The 16,999-nt window shown below is 40.1% G+C and overlaps 1 protein-coding gene across 2 annotated transcripts in view; it reads right to left on the bottom strand.

Moving 5' to 3' along the window:
- LOC122808811 overlaps positions 1-16,999 on the bottom strand; it is a 2,021,113-nt gene that overhangs the window by 1,266,623 nt on the left and 737,491 nt on the right. For both annotated transcript variants that reach the window (XM_044079872.1, XM_044079871.1), the window contains one exon: positions 4,071-4,126. The gene's annotated coding sequence lies outside the window, so the exon portion shown is untranslated. The remainder of the gene's footprint in view (positions 1-4,070; positions 4,127-16,999) is intronic.

Genomic DNA, 16,999 nt, shown 5'->3' on the forward strand with positions numbered 1-16,999 from the left:
AGAACATCCATTATGGAAACAACATGTGTATATGTATACACGTTTTGTAGACGATGTTTTTTTCTTTTGGAGGGTGAGGCAGACATGTTAATAGATTTTGTCAGCTATCTACATTCCACTACATCCTTCCTTAGATTTAAGTTGAATTTCTCTGATACCAGCATAGATTTTTGGATGTCAGTATTACACAAACTAGCAATGGTTTTTCATCGAAGTTATTTAGAAAGGATTGCTGGAAAAACAGTTTGCTATGCTTTGATAGCATGCATCCCCGTCATATGTTCCCCAACATAGTTCAGGGCCAGGCAGGCAGAATATCTAGGATATCAATGAATGATACAGAGTATGAGAAAGAGATAGAGTCCTTGAAGCAATGTTTTTTGGACAGAGGATACAAAGAGGGGATGATTAGTGAAGTCATCAATGATAGCAGGCAGAAAAGGGATAGTAAATACAAACCATGGATCAGACAAGAGCTCGTTGAATCCAAGGCCAAAGCTCCACAAAAAGGGAACCTAAGTTGTTTGTCACCTATAGTAGCAATACCAAAGATATAAAAAATATAATTTTTAAAAACTGGAACATCTTAAGAAGTGACAATAAGCTAAAGGATCTATTAGGAACCAGACCCAGCTTTGGATACAAGAGAAATAAGAATTTGAAGGACATCCTTTGTAATGAAAAGGCTTTTACTACATCCAATTTATTTAAGGAGAGCCCAGGCAGTGTTCCCTGTGGCGTATGTAAAGCCTGTCCGTCTATCAATTAGAATGCAACTTTTAAACATCCTGTTACTGGAAGGTTATACCATCTTAAGGCAAGGGCTACCTGCAGGACAAGTAACATAGTTTATTTGGCTACATGTGAACAATGCGTAGCATATTATGTTGGGAAGACCAATAATATGTTTAAGATCAGAATTTTACAGCATCTTTCCAATATCAGAAATAAAAATGAGCATAATGCTCTTTATAGGCACATTGAACAGCACTCAACACATACTTTCAGCTTCAGGGCTGTGGTTAACGTAAGGTTAAATAATAGTGGAGGAGACATAAGGTTGATGACAGAATCCCTTGAATCTGAATGGATCTTGGAGCTGAGGGCTCATAGGAGCCCAGGGTTAAATGACATGGTTCCTTTGAAACCCGCCCTACTAAAAAGGCGGGTAATTTACTGATTGCTGATTGGTTGGCATTTAATTTAAAACAGTGGTAATGTTTGTTCTCTTTATCTGATGAAGGGTATCACACCCGAAAGCGCTTATCCTTGGATGTTTTGGTTGTTTTAATAAAAGAAGGAGTTAATCCAGCAGTGTCCTGCCATTCTTCTTTCTTTTTTGGATTTTGCTGTTTGCTGTTTGGTGGGACTTTGTCATAGCACAGAACTTTTGGTTTTGTCCTGGGTGATTGTTTTCCAGTTTTGTGGAAAAAGTGCTAGTTTCCCCCCTAAGGGAGCTGCCGACAGGGTTGAGTTTGGCATTGGAAAGGGAAAGTCATTGAGATTGTTTCCTGTAAGGTTGTGACTTGTCCTTACCTCCTTTTGGTGTTGAAGCACCCCACTGTCGTGGTCTATAAGATCCTTGGGGCTGAGATGTGCCTCTTGGGCATCTGTATCTGCTTCTTTGTGGCCTGTCTGACACTGGAAAGGACCAATTTTTAGTAGGCCAATTTCTCCTAAATCTTTGTGGCTGTACCTGTAAGAAATCCTTTACTGTTTGCATAGATTTTGCCTTATCCTCCATTTTCTTTAATACCTCCTCTGCTTTAACACCAAATAAAATATCTTGCTGTAAAGGAGCATCTAATAAATTCGCCTTAACATGATCTGGTAAGGTTTGTTCCTTTAACCAAGCATGTCTTTGAATCACAGATCCTGTAACTGCTGCTCTACAAGAAGCTTCTAATGAATCAAAACCACATTGCAAGGTGCTCCTTTTGGTTTCATTAATATTATTTAAGTTTTTCTGGAGCACTGGGCGTTTATCCTGTTTGTCAGCAAGTGGTTTGTTCCTGTTACATTGCAAAGTATGTTTACCTACTTGTTCAGCTGCATGCAATAAATCCTGCAATTCCTTAAAATCAGGTTGTTCTGCAGTAGTACTCATTTTCTGTTTTAACTGAGACAGTAAAATGTGAAACTGGCAGTTTAAAGCTCTCACTGCTAAAGTTGCTGAGGTGTAAACTTTCTTCCCCCACCTGTCTAATGCTCTGGAATCCCTGTCTGAGGGAACTGGATTTTTAGCTGTGGAGGCCTTTACCCCTTTGGGACCCTGGGAAATAGTTTCTGGGTCAGCAGCAGGGCTTCTATAAAGAAATTTGTGTGAGTCAGGGACTCTGTAGTACCTGTCTGGCTTGACTGGAGCAGGGGGTAATGAATCTGGGTTTAAACAGGATTCACAGAACACATCATCCACAATATCCAACACTGGTGGAATAGCAAGGGGCATGTGCTGAGGAAAAAAAAGAAAATCTCTGAGCCTTTTCTTGGACTCTGAGTAATCCTGGCCCTCCCAGTGGAAATGCTCCCTCATGGTGTGTAAAGTTTCCCCAAAAGAATAATCCTCAGGAGGAGAGGCTGAAGGGATAGATTCTTCAGCATCAGAGTCCTCAAAGGGGGAGAAGGAATATCCCTGGTCTGAAGAGGAGTCAGAATATATAGAAATCTGGTCAGAGGAATCATAGTCTGCATCCTGCCTAGGCCTTTTATCAGGAGGGGGATGGGTACCCCTGATCAGAGTAATTAAGTCTTTGGCCATTTTGAGCATCTGCTTTTTAGGCATGGAGGCCTGTCCAGATGAATGCTGTACTTGCTTCTTTGCCTTTAATGTTGCTTTAGGCTTGGCTGTAGATGCAATGGTAAGCTGTGAAGGTCTGAAAACACCCTCAGAAGCTGAAGCCTGCTCAGCGGCTCCGGACCCATCTGAAGGGTTAGTCTCCATAGGCCCTACACCTTGAGTATCCAGAGGCCTAGGCAACTCCATGTGGGAGTCGGTCAGGGCCTGTAGCTCTGAGGTAGTGGGTGTCAGGGGCTGCGAAAGCACCTCACTGAGAACCGGCAAACCAATGACTGGCCAAGAAGAGGCTTCGTCGTCAGTTTTGGACCTCGGATGCCTGTCCTTATCCTTATCTATACGTTTTTTGTGAATTCCAGTCGTCGGTTGCTCCGATGGCATGGTATAATTAAACCTTCGGCCAAAATAATGGCATGCAAAATCATACCAATGTTTAATTGTGCGTTTGTTAAATCTAGCACAAAACCGACAACTAGTGATGTCGTGATCTGGGCCTAGGCATGGAATACAGTAAGAATGAAAATCCTTATGAGGTATTTGCTTCCCACAAGAAATACAATTATTAACTATTACTGACATCGGTCTGAGGCAAGAAAAAGTTTCCCCAATGGGGTACTTAGATTTATTGAAGACTTTGGATCTGAAATCGAATTTGAAATCTCAGGAGTCGGCCGACCGGCACTTGCGAACTGCTTCTGCTTTGGGCACAGCGCGTCAAGAAAGACTGAAGAAAATGGCGTTGGCTGCATCTTATATACCCCTGGCGCACTGACGTCAGGGAAGAGGCGACAGCAACCGACGCCGGACCAAGACTTTGGAACTCTGGCCGACTGCGGGACAGCCTGACGGCAGGATAACCCAAGTGTAATGACTGCAGCAGTGAAACATGATGAACATCATAATCTTCTTCTTCTTTCGGCTTTTCCAGGTTAGGGGTCACCACAGTGGATCATCTGTCCGATCATGATTGGCAGTGGAGTTTTACGGTGTCGAGTTGCCAGCCCAACCTTCCACAGAAGGCACACACTCACACCTAGGGCCAGTTTAGAGTGTCCAATCCACCTACTGCATGATTTTGGGATGTGGGCGGAAACCGGAGCACCCGGAGGAAACCCACACAATCACAGGGAGGACATGCAGACTCCACACAGAAGGCACCCCAGCCGAGAATCGAACTGGAGAACCTCTTGCTGTGAGGCGGCAACGCTAACCGCTGCACCACCGTGGCCGCCCATGGGAAACATAATATAAGAACTTAAAAATAATGAGAACTTACACTTTTGTCCAAGGTGTGTCACATTGCTTAACTGCTAAGGAATTCGGTTTGTTGCTCTGAAAAAAAAAAAGATAAAAATAAATTTGGTAGTGTCCAGCAAAGTGTGGGGTTTTACACATTAAATTAATATGTTACCATTCTGGCTTTATATCAAAATGACAAACTGTTCTAATAATGCCATTCTTATTTGCTTCATTCGTTCATTCCATGAAAACTGCTTTACCTAACTCATGCTCATGTGGAAAGTGTGACCTATCTTGACGCTCAATGGGTGCAAGAAAGAGAAACTAACTTTGGACTGGATGCCAGAGTACTGCAAACTGCACATATGGTTACTTACAAACACCACACACCTACAGCAAACTTGTAGGATCACCAGGTAGTCTAGAACATGTTTTGGGAATGCTGGTACTTATTTTAACTTTTTTCTTTTTCTTATATTCTTTTTTTTTTTTTTTTAACAAGAAACAACTTTATTAAATTATCCTGGTAATGTTCGATTTATATAAATGAAAATAAACCATACTTCTTTTTCTTATATTCAATCAACAGTGACTGGGAGAATCACTGAAGCATCTGTATATTTTTCTTTCATTCATTCATTCATTCATTCATTTAGCACTGATGACTGGAAGAAACACTGAAACATTTTCATAGCTTTCAACTATTGCATTCAAAATTAGGGGCAAAGCAAAAAATAATTAAGGAAAGAAACTCCAAATGATGGACACTTTTAAGATGCTGGTACTGTTAACTTAGAACAAAATGTTGAAAAAAAATTATGAATGTCCCTAGAAAATGGGGATATCTGAGATACCTGAACAAAAGCAAGTGTTATGAATTCTCACTGTAAACTATTTGATTTATTTATTCAAGTCGACATATTTCTTTTCTTTAACTAGATAAGCTAGTAAGATTAAAATGGCCCCTTTTCCTTGACACTTAACATTATTTAATGGGCTTATGACTCACTATATGTATGTGTGTGTGTGTGTGTGTGTGTGTGTGTGTGTGTGTGTGTGTGTGTGTGTGTGTGTGTGTGTGTGTGTGTGTGTATGTATATATATATATATATATATATATATATATATATATATATATATATATGTGTGTGTGTGGTGTGTATAGATATAGATTAGATTTATATATATATATATATATATATATATATATATATATATATATATATATATACATAAAATATATATAGCTCTTATATATATATATATATAGGTTCATAGGTTCATACTAGGCTATCTGCCCGAGGGCATTTATAAGCCTAGCCCATAGTTTTGTGGCTTACGCCACCCCTTTTGTATGGGGAACTATACCCATTATTTTGCTGTGCCTCTGTCTAGCAGTGACACTGAGGTAATCCCTGGAGTATATCTGCGATCTCCCATCCATTGGTCAAGATTTCTCTTGAACAAGGCCAGCGAGGTTCTCTGCCTCACATATACCGGGATTTTGTTCCACAGCATAGGGAGTCTTTGGGTGATGAATCTATCCCTCCAGCACGTCCTATTAATAGCCGTGTCGAGGTTTAAGTCTCCAGTCCTTGTGGCTCTGATGGATCTAGATTTTTTGAGGTGAAGCATATTCATCAAATCTGGGTTAGACATGGCCTTGTATGTCAGGCAAAGGTCACCTCTGAGCAAGCGGTAAGCGACTGAATAGAGCTGCAGTTCTTTCAGTCGGGCAGCATAGGACAGATTTTTGAGACCCTTTATCCTTTTGGTGAGGAACGTTTGTGGCCTCTCCAGCTGCTGCAAGTGTCGGGTCAGATACATTCCGAATGGGGCATTGTACTCAATCATTGGTCTGATGAGTGATGAGTATAGGGAGACTATGACCTCCCTTGATCTAGATGTGAATCCCTTCATGATAAGGTGGGCAATGTAGAAGGTCTTCCTAACTACTTTAGCTACATGGGTGTCGAATGACAGGCTACTGTCAACCTGGGTCCCCAGTTCCCTGATAACTTCTTCTGTGTTCAGGGGATTACCACCTATATGGTAGCTAGGGGTAACCTTGTTTTTCCCGAAGGGTATGACTATGCATTTTTTGGCATTTAACTTTAGGCCATGGCTCTGGCACCAGTCATCCGTTTCTGTGAGACCCTTCTGAAGGATATCTGTGTCAGATGTGTTTTCGACTACGGTGCCCAGTTTGCAGTCATCTGCAAACTTTGTCAGCCATAACCCTCCTGTGTTTGCTTGTACTTCGGAAGTACATATATATATATATATATAGTCAATATATATATATATATATATATATATATATATATATATATATATATATATATATATATAGTCAATATTATCTAATCGACCACAATTTGTCGAATGCCTAAACGTGGACAGTTAAGGGTCGAAAACTTACAATCTCGAACGGCCAGGTAAGTGAATTCTTTCATTGGGAAAGAATTCACTTGGCCATGCCACACTAACATAAACTTCCAAGCCGTAAAAAAGTGGGGGCTTCACCCCCCCACACCTCCCCAATGTGGGGGGATGTGCCACACACACACACACACACCCCTAACTAAATATACCAACTCCGAGATCACTCTACATTGGGGAAAGGGCAAATTCCTGATAATGGCCAAGCAAAAAAGCTAATTCTTTCCTGATGAAAGAATTTGCCTACCTGGCCCCATTCGAGATTGTAAGTTTTCAACCCTTAGCTGTCAATGTTGAGCAGTCGATTAGATAACATAGACCCTTTATATATATATATATATATATATATATATATATATATATATATATATATATATATATATATATTGTTACTTACTAACCTTTAATCCTCATTAAAGACAAAATTATCTTCCTGCTACAACAAAATCGCTAAGTTTGCTACCGGATCCAAATCCTCCTCTCACTATTGCAATGCCCTCGACACCTTGAACTGGCTAAAAGTATCTGTCCTATATCCAAGTATCAAATGCACACAAATTCATCTTTAGACCCGCTCACTGCCCCTCCCTCGCCTCTATTGTCAAAATGCACCATCCTGATAGACTACTCAGGTCCAACAATCAGAATCTGCTAGAAGTATACAAACCCACACACACTCCAAGTATATTTCTATTATCCTTCTCCCTAGCATGACATTGGAATTCCCTTCCACCACACATTCATACCAGTAACAACCACTCCACCTTCAAGACCTGCTCCATTCCCACCTCTTTTCTCACTGGGAATGCTCTTACTCTCACCCCACCTGACATCCCTCCACATCTTACCCCTATTTCCCTACTGTCCTTCCTTTCAACTCATTCCAATACTATATCTCCACTATTCTTATCTACCTGTCTCTTTCTTATGTTATTCATTCCCTAATATGTCATGCTTGCTATATACCTTAAACTACTTCCCAGTATACCTTGTTACTCTATAATTCTTAAATACAGTTCAGGCAGCAGTAGACCTCAAATGTTTTATATTACGCTTATAAACTTCTAATGTAATTGTTGATACTGCCTTTAAAGGCTCTGCTAGGGCATGTTACTCTATAATTCTTTTGTTTACCTAAGGTTTACTGTTTATTATATGTTTTACCTTTCTTGCATGCTGTTATTTTCTTGAAACTATGTGATAATGGTTTATTGTTTAAATGTATAAGGAGCTTTTCTCCCCGGGCCTCTATTGAAAATGGGCTCTTTTTTGCCGAATGTACTTTCCCGGTAAACAAAATGTAAATATATATATATATGTGTGTGTGTGTGTGTGTTTAAAGATTTTGTTGAAATGTACCTTTTCATTAGAGAGGAAATACACCAACAATTTTTCCACTTGAAATGACAATTCTGTTTTACAGAAAATAAAACACACGTAGATATAAGCATGTGCATACCGTAGCTCTTAACCTCTTAGCACAAGCAATCTGGACAAAGCCTAATATTGCTTTTATAAACTTAGAAAGTTGCCAGAATAACACGGTTTGCGTTATACAATCTCTGAAACTCAAATGTATGACATTATCTAATGACTCAGTTATTTGCCAGAAAACCTCAAATTTTACGAGGAACAGGCCAAAAATATGTGGCAAAAATCTGGACAGTTGACAAGTATGCACACACACACACACACACACACACACACACACACACACACACACACACACACACACACACACACACACACACACACACACATGCTAGAAGGTGTGTCCAGTGAGGCTAACAAAAGCTTTTAAATCACACAGTGTATTTCATATCTGCAAAGAAAGGCTGTGTCAACAAGGTTGCAACAACAGCAGGAAAAACATTCATGTGTCCTCTCTCCCAATGCATCTATGACCAACTAGTGATGTAGGTATGATGATGAACTTCCCTTATAAACTAACACCCTACCCCTGCAATGGGGCAGTATTGTAATGCAATGATGCAGTAAACCCAGGGCTAGAATACTGTAATGCCCCTGCAATTTGATCAAGTATTACTCTGTTTGTCTAACTTGGTATCCTTCTGTGCTGTCAAAACATTTAATGGATATTAATGAGCTACAGTCACAACTGTTAACTTTCTATGACCCAATCAAAAAGACATTTACAAGGAACACCTAATTATTCAGATTAACCACACTCTGATTGAACATTAGAGAATTATCTTTCCCCGTCCTCCTCCTATTAATTTCTAAACAGAGCCTTTCTGTCTTGAGTTATTACTGCCATATGTACCCTCCTGTGTAAGACATTTTACCCAACGTTTCTCTATTTCTGCATAACACTGCATTCCATCTCTGAGGAATCAGGCTTTTAACCATCCTCCTATCCATTTGAATTACAGTCTTAATTGCGTAATACACTGCTCCTTTTCACATCCTACCTAAATCTAGCTGCAATTGCTGTGAGGCTAATACTTGTGTGTAACTGTTTTGCATTTTGGACTGAACTTCTCCATTTAAGATTTTGATACTTCCATTCCTTTTTGATCTAAATATATTGTAGTTTGTTTTATTTTTAATTTTGATTTACCTGAAACTTTTTTCTTGCAGTTTTAAAAGTTCTTGGCTAGGGTCACTTAGGAAAAAGTCCTTTTCCATTCACTGACTGAAAAGGAATGAAGTCTACCCAATTAATGGGAGGAGCTGAGAAATAAGGTTTCTTAATTAGCTGCAATTGCTGAGAGACAAATGCTGGTGGCTTTTGACCTACTCACCCTTACTGTAAAACTGACCTTGGAAGCTCATCTCAGTCTCATCTCATCTGCTCATTCTACTGGGTACTGAATGATCTCGTCTTGGGAGTAGTGCTTCTGTTTCCAAACACTATAAAGCCTGAAAATTGGTTAAGAGCCAGCTTGGAAATAATTCTACTTCTTTGCTTGTAGTGTGAGAAGGAGCAGAGAGGCATTAAATCCTTCTGGTTTCAGATTAGGCAGTATATAAGGGACTTCAGTGAATGGCCTGGTTGCAGTTTTGGTTGAGACCCTCTTCAGGGCCTCTGTGCAGCTTGGCTGTCTGTTGCATCCAGCTGATGTAGGTTCTATTCAGGGTACCTACCAAGAGACGATTATAGCAAGTGTACTGAACCTAGCAACATCACAATTAATCCTACTTCTCAAGAAGCAGATTGAGAATAATGTTACTCTTTTATCTTTGGTGAAAGAAGAAACGATTACTGATTCCTAGCTGCATGCAGCTGTGTTGAGACCAGCATTATCTCCATTACCAGAAATATAGCACACTAGTAATTGGGTCTATATTAGATGAATGAAAGTTCATCTTGGCAAACGCGCACATGAGCGAATATTGCAGAACTCGAAACCACAATTGTGAGATCACGGTACAGTGAGGATGGGAATATTTGCCCTTTCCTCACTGTAGTGTGACCTCGGAGTTGGAATATATATTTAGGGGGGTGTGGGGGGCGCAGCCACTCACAATTGCAGTTTTGAGTACCTGGATATTCGCTCATGTGAGCGTTCGCCAAGATGAACTTTTGTTCATCTAATATAAACCCTAGTAATCAACTGCAAACCTCATGGGCACTACTCCCCCATCAGCCCACATTAGTAAACACCTGTATCCCTGGACTTGTACTTTCTGACCACCTCTGTAGCGAGCTTGAGTGAAATTGTCATCCTGTGACAATGTAGCAGTTGTCTCATGTTTACTAAAAAATACCTACTACTTAAAACAAAATGACACAGTTTGTGAGTGATCCAGTTATGTAACGCTGTAGGAGCCAAAACCCTTACATGAAGAGACTACAAACAACAAGCAATTTGTTAGTACCAAACTAAACCTATCACTCATAGGTCAGACCAAATACGTAGACCTAAGTACTACACTAAACCTATCACTGATAGGTCAGACCAAACATGCAGACCTACAACACCACACTAAACCTATCACACATAGGTCAGACCAAACACGTAGCCCTACAGCACCACATTAAACCTATCACTGATAGATCAAACTAAACACATAGACCTACAGCACCACACTAAACCTATCATACGTAGGTCAGATCAAACATGTAGACCTACATATGTTGAGATACTAAACCTAAAGGCCTCCTAAATGTAACCTAAGAAACAATTATACTCATCAGCCTCACCAACACACAACATTGGCAGTACCCATCTTGGAGCATAAATCAAAGAGTCAGTATCCCAGTTTAAAAGTCCATAAGGCAAACCTTCTCACACTCCAACATCATAGCCATATGCGACTCCACTGTGAGACACATTGATGCACCGCTAACTAGGCTGTGCAAGGAGAGGGTTGCACAGTCACTATCACATTCTCCACATCACACAGGATCTCAAGTCCTTGCACTGAGTGCAAATGACTTGAGACATAACTTCCTGGACCATAAGAAAAAGAGACATGATGAAGCTCTTGGAATATATATCACAGACAGGTAATAACCTAGAATTGTACAGCATTTTTCGATCACCAAGAATGATGCTGCAATACAAACAAAAGCTTACTGACTTCAGCAATTGTCTTAGCTGATGGTGTCATTCAAAGGAGAGCCAAAATTGTCTCCCCTCTCATTTGCTCTCTCTCTCTCTCTCTCTCTCTCTCTCTAGATATATATATATATATATATATATATATATATATACACACATACACATATATATATATATATATATATATAGATATATATATATATACACACACACACACACGTATATATATGTACATACATACATACACACACACCCACACATATATATATATATATATATATATATATATATATATGTACATACATACACACCCACACACACACATATATATATATATATATATATATATATATATATATATATATATATATATCTATCTATCTATATATATATATATATATATATATATATATATATATATATATATCTATATATACACACACACACAGACACTCAAACACCAGCCTGTGAAGAGATCCTTATCACATCATGGCTAACTATAGGACCATTCCATATCCAGATGTCTGACACACCCACAAGGGGCTCAAACATCCTGGACCTGGTGCTCCCCAACATGTGAGACTGCTGCACCAGCCCCAGTGTGTGGCCATCCCTGGTGAGATCCGACCACAAATAAGTCTTGCTGTAATAACTATAACACAATACCCCCCCTTAGCAATAAATAGACTAAAAAACTTCTCTAAGTTCAATTACAACCCCTTACGTGACGACATAAATAGCTTCATAGCCCCTCCCCACAGTGATGAAACAGACATGTATGCTGAGTTATACACCAATGCTTTATACAAACAGCTGTACAATTGTATTGACTCTGCCATACCCGATACAACCAAAGCAAGACCTTCAAATAAAAACAAACCTGCCTAGTGGACCACTGCCATTAATAGGCTATACCATAGGAGAAAGAAATTGCTAAGAGCGGGAAGGAATGGTCTCAAAACTGGAAACACTCCCTCCTCAACTTAAACAAGCAAATAAAACTCCTAGTGAAGTCCTCCAAAGCTAACTACAAATCCAAATGTGTTTCCCTAACTAAGGATAACCACAAGGTGTTCTTTAGCTACATCCGTAACCTAAACGTTAAGGCTCAGATATGAGCTGAGCTCATAGTTAATGGTACTACATATATAGTACCTGTGGATATAGCAAACTATATATTACCTGTGGATATAGCAAACATGCTGGCTAACAGGTTCAGTGAAAACATCACCCCTGTCCCTGCCACACATACCTCAAAGCATCCCTAACCACGTGTCCCCCACCTAGTATCTCTAAGGAGCAGATCTTAAATGCCCTCTTCAGGGCCAAAAACACAGCCTCTATTGGACCAGACAACATCCCAGGCTTTGTTCTACATGGGTTAAAACAGAAATTAGCATCATCATTGAGCACGCTTTTCAGTCACAGCCTAAGCACTGGCTTCTTCCCAGTGGAATGGAAAACAGCTAATGTCATACCTTTGCATAGAGAGGATGCAGCCATAGAACCCAGGAACTAAAGACCCATCAGCCTGACCAGCCTTATCTACAAGGCCATGGAACAAATCATCGTGGACCTTATTAACAAAGATATAGGAAATCTCCAAATGCTCGACCCCACCCAATTTGGATTTGTCAAAAGGGAAGATCATGCCTGTTAAACATGGTGGACTTCTTTGAGACAGCCACCAATGCCCTAGACAAGGGCAGACCTGTTTATACGGCCTACCTAGACTTAGCCAAGGCCTTTGACACAATATCCCACTCAGGCATCATTGATAAACTCACCCAGCTGGGTATCAACCCATATATTGTCAGGTGGGTTGCAAACTGGCTCACTGATAGAACTCATACGGTCAAAAGAGGAGACTCCACCTACTCCAGCAGACCCATAACCAGTGGTGTTCAACTGGGTTCAGTTCTGGAACCCCTATTGTTCGGAATCTACTTCTCAGAAGTACAGGCTAAAACTAAACGACTGTGGCTGACAAAGTTTGCTGATGACTGCAAAGTGGGAGTGATCATTGAAACCCCTAGCGATGTCAACATTCTGCAAAGAGGTACTATGAAGAGTAATGACTGGTGCCAAAGTTATGGTCTTAAACTTAATGCAAAAAAAATGCATTATCATCCCCTTAGGCAGGGGTGATGTTCCTGCAAACTACCACATCAATAGCAATACCCTAAGCACACAGTCAGTGGTGAGAGATGTGGGCGCACAGGTTGATAACAACTATAACTTTGATCACCATGTCTCCACAGTGGTAAGAAGGGCATTTTATATTGCTCATCTCATAAGCAAGGGCATTGCCTCCAGAAAAAAAGAGGTTATAACCCCCTTGTACTCTTCCCTCATCAGGCTAATAATAAGAGTACAACCTTCCCCCTTTGGTATGTTCCTTTCCAAACACCTGCTGCAACTGAAGAGACCACAAAGATTCCTTACGAAGAAAATTCAAGATCTGTCTTATGCAGACAGACTGAAATTATTGTCACTTTACTTTGTGTCAAACAGACTGTTCAGTGGTGACCTGTGCCTTGAATATAGAGCAATCTTTGACCCAGCTTTGACAGAAATGCTGCACATTTGCAAGTCAAATGGCACACAGGTCACTCAGTCAAAGGACCTTAACCTGGTATGTGACATCAACAGAACTTGCTGGAGAGAGATTTGTCTCACAGAGGTTGCCTTAGATTTGAAACAAGCTTCTTATTCATGTTAAACAAAGCCCCTCATTTGCTCTATTTAAGTGCAATTTGAACGACTGGATGGGTAACTGGAAATTCACCCCAAGGACTCCACCTGTGTCCCTCTTGGGGAGGGGCAATAGGTGCCGATTGTAATGTCTGCATGAACCAGACACAGTTGGGAACACGGGTTGAACTTGGCTAGGCTTGTAAAGGCCCTGGGGCCATTAGCCTACTAACCTCCTATGATCCATATCTCCCTCAGACTATAACTCCTGTCTAAGTAGCATGGAGTCCTTACGCATTAAGTCAAGCATCATTCTCCTAGAGGACTTCAAGTACTCTACCAACATTAGTAAATGTATAAGATGTATACATGCTCTAACATGTATGCTCAGAGATTTCTGAACTTTATCAATACAAACTCTCTGGAACAGTTACTCCACATGCTAATCAGGGGCAATCAAATCCTGCACTTGGTCCTCACCAGTATGGGACAACTCTGCTCCCTACCAACTGCAAATCCCTCCCTGGTCAAATCAGACCACAGATCATTCACATTCTCCTTAAGACTGAAGGCAGACACATATATGCCAAGGCTAACTTACAGAAGCTAAGTGGTGACTCGGCTAAATTCAACATCCCCTTCCAACTCAGTGACCCCACTGCTTATGCAGAATGCTTTATTGCAGAATTCTATGCATGCGTGAATAGCTGCATAGATGCATCTGCCCCTCACTGAAGTAAATGCAAAGTCATATTTAAAAATAAATCTCTTTGAGGGAACCCAATTATAAGCAAGCTCTTTAAAAAAAGAAAAAAAAATGACTGCATGCAAAAAGAAATGCAACTCTCAAGATGTAAAATAAAACTCTTGCTAAACTTAAGCAGGAACTCCAGACCTGAAAAAAAATCAACCAAAGCCAGATATAAGGCAAAAATTTCCACTCAGTCAAAAGTCAACCACAAAGACTTCTTTAACTATGTTAGAAACCTTAGAAACAATGCCCAGTACTGTGCAGATACTTAGAACAAGAAGGCATAACCAATCTACTACAGAATATATTTATAAACAACTTCAACCCCCTCCCCTTCACCATTCCCAGATCACATGCCTGCATCTACATATCACCCACAACCCAAATCGCACATGAACAAGTCCTCAAGGCACTATCCAAGACCAACAACACTGCTTATCTGAGGCCAGACACCGTATCAAACTGCTTACTGCATAGCCTGAAACAGGACCCATCAGACCCCCTGCAGAAACTATTCAATGTCAGCCTCCACATGGGCTTTGTGCCAAACAAATGGAGAATGGCAGTTGTCATCCCTCTGCACAAAGGTGGAGTATCATCAGAACCAGGAAATTATAAACACATAAGTCTGACCAACCTCATCTTTAAGGATATGGAAGAGACCATTATGGAATTAATAAATAAGTGCATAGGTAACCTACCAACTCTCAACCCAAGCCAGTTTGGATTTGTCAAGTGCAGATCCTGCCTACATGACCTAGTTAACTTCTTCTAGAAGGCTTCTGAAGTAATACGTGAGGGTAAGTCAGTTCATAATGCATATCTAGACCTTGCAATGATATTCAACACCATCCCACATTCAGGTATTGTAAACTACCCAGCTAAATTTTAATCCCTGTGTAACTTGTTGGATAGCAAATTGCCTCACAAATAGAACCTAGAAAATTAAGGTGGGTTACTTTACGTCTGCCAAAAGACCTGTCACTAATGATGCATCCCATTACTTGTTGGAGGTCAAATGTACTGTCAAGGAATTATGGCTGATCAAGTTTGCATATATCTATAACTTGGTCCCATCGTAAAATTCCCCAGAGGACACCAAGATCCTCGAAGAAGGCATTTTCCAAACTGACAGCTGGTATCAAAACCATGGACTAAAACTAAATGCCAGGAAATGTGTAACTTTATCCTTCGGCAAGCAAGAAGCTCTTTGTAACTATCACATTGACAATACACCACTGAAAACTGATCCAATAGTTAGGGACCTTGGAACTTATGTAGGAAATTAAATGACTTTTGATTACCACTTATTTACTATTGCAAGTATGTGCTTTTTTTCATTGTACAGCTTCTTACTTAGCTATGGCATCCAGGCCCAGAGATGTGATCATTACACTGTATTCTGCACTTATCAGGCTGATCATTGAGTATAACGCCCCTTCAGTATGTACCTGTCCGAACATTTCACAGATCTCCAATGCCCGCAGCACATTCTTTTTAAGAACATCAAGGACCTAAATCACAAAAACTATGCAGACCATCTCAAACTCTTATCCTTCTTCTCAACGTCAAACAGCCTTTTGAGGGACAACCTCTCCCTTGTGTACAAAGACTCAACACACCATATTCTGTCAAACCTACTGTGCATTTGCAAGTCCAATGAGGGCATAGACACTTGCTCAAGAGATCTAAATCTCTTTTGTAACATAAGTAGAACATGTTGGAGGATTATTAAAAATAAGGTGAACACCACAAAGTACAGTCCACCTACAAGTGAGTGAGCAATCTCAGTTTATTAATAAAACAGGACTAAGCGCTTTCGCCAATAATCTGGCTTCTTCAGAGGACTCTGAAGAAGCCAGATTATTGGCGAAAGTGCTTAGTCCTGTTTTATTAATAAACTGAGATTGCTCACTCGCTTGTAGGTGGACTGTACTTTGTGGTGTTCACCTTATTTTTATTGATATCTGCCCTTGTGGGTGTTTTTATGTTGGAGGATTAGATATGTGTTGATCATAGTGTCAAGTGTGTGCTATATCGTTATGAAGTATGCGAGGCTGTACATGCGCATATATAACCCACAAACGTGCACAACCTTACGTGTAATGTTATATCAGCAGACATATTTGCTAGACTGAGAACTAAGGAACAACTCAATGAAACCAGTAGTGCGAGACTTGTTGCTTACAGAGGTGAAGAAATTCAAACTGAAGTTTCAGTGATACTGTCTTGTTATTTGGCCGAAAACATTACAAGTTATTATTCAACATAGTCCAAAGACCAGTTAAATCTTTACTGGGTCTCCAAGATAACATAAGAATGAATCTGCTTTCTTTTGCTAAAGAAGTTCATAGCATAAGTGCATTTCCAAGTTCCAATTTTTCAGAAGCCATTTTCTCAGAGTATGCTGATGTTTTCGATGACAAGTTAGGCAAATTTCCAGTTGTGTATTCCATGAAGTTAGACCCAGAGGTAACTCCAGTGGTCAGACCAGCAAGAAGAGTTCTGATACCTATGCAAGATAAAGTTAAGGCTCAGTTGGATAAAATG

Source organism: Protopterus annectens, chromosome 8.part0 (assembly GCF_019279795.1).
Source record: "Protopterus annectens isolate FY-2018-M chromosome 8.part0, PAN1.0, whole genome shotgun sequence".
In the NCBI taxonomy this organism is placed as follows: Eukaryota; Metazoa; Chordata; order Ceratodontiformes; family Protopteridae; genus Protopterus; species Protopterus annectens.